We start from the raw sequence: 916 nt of genomic DNA, 5'->3' as shown, positions 1-916 counted from the left end.
CCATGACCTGCTCTACTAACCCGACCTCTGCTTCCCTTCCCATCCCATGCCCAGTTCCCTTCCCTCCAAGCCCCATCTCTCCAAGGGTGGCAGCCTCTCCCTAAACCATCGTCCCTGGACTCTTTTGCAGCACCTGAGCTCAGCACCTTCTGCTCACAGCTCTCTGACCGGATCTCCGAAAGCTAACACTTGTTCTGTGTCACAATTGTCAGCACCAGCCTTGGCGGTCCCCCCTCGGACAGACCCCCACCTTGGACCCTGGCAGCTGCTCTTTTCTTTCATTTTCTGGAGTCTGATACTCAGAAAGAATGAGCTTCGGCACCTCCTGTCTCTCTCACAGACCTAGGCACACACAGAGGCACTTCTTTTAGACTCACTGAGTCCATGATCACAGCTCTGGTCCTAGGAGAGTCATCATTTCTGGCCCAGAGGTGGCCTGGGGAAGTGTTAGCAATAAATCCTGTTAAAAGCTAGGAAGTCCATGTCTCCCAGGACCAGCTAAGAGCCTCTTCTTGCTCCTTTCCCCGCTCCTGTCCTCCCAGGAAAACCCTCCAGTGACAATGATGGAGACAGCAGACAGACATGGGGCCTGAGGCTAAAGGGAGGCTGTAGTCAGAGATGGGGCCTGATTTGCTGCATCTCCCAGCCCCCTCCCCCTCCGCCAGCTGGGGCAGAGCAGGGGGAGGGAGATTGACCCCAGCAGGACTCACCCACCAACACACATTTTTAATATGCAAATTAAATAAATATTTTAGTCATTTAATAGCACTAATACACAACCTCCCCCAACTGACACCCACCCTTAAAACACCTAAGTGCCTACCCTTTCCTCCCTGCCCCCACCTGGGGGTGCAGTGGAGTTCCTGGCTGCCTGGCCAGCTTGCCCTGCGGGCTTTGGGGGCTCAGGAGCACCTCC

Source organism: Myotis brandtii, unplaced genomic scaffold, assembly GCF_000412655.1.
Source record: "Myotis brandtii unplaced genomic scaffold, ASM41265v1 scaffold550, whole genome shotgun sequence".
NCBI lineage: Eukaryota > Metazoa > Chordata > Mammalia > Chiroptera > Vespertilionidae > Myotis > Myotis brandtii.
This window is presented reverse-complemented; position numbering follows the sequence as displayed.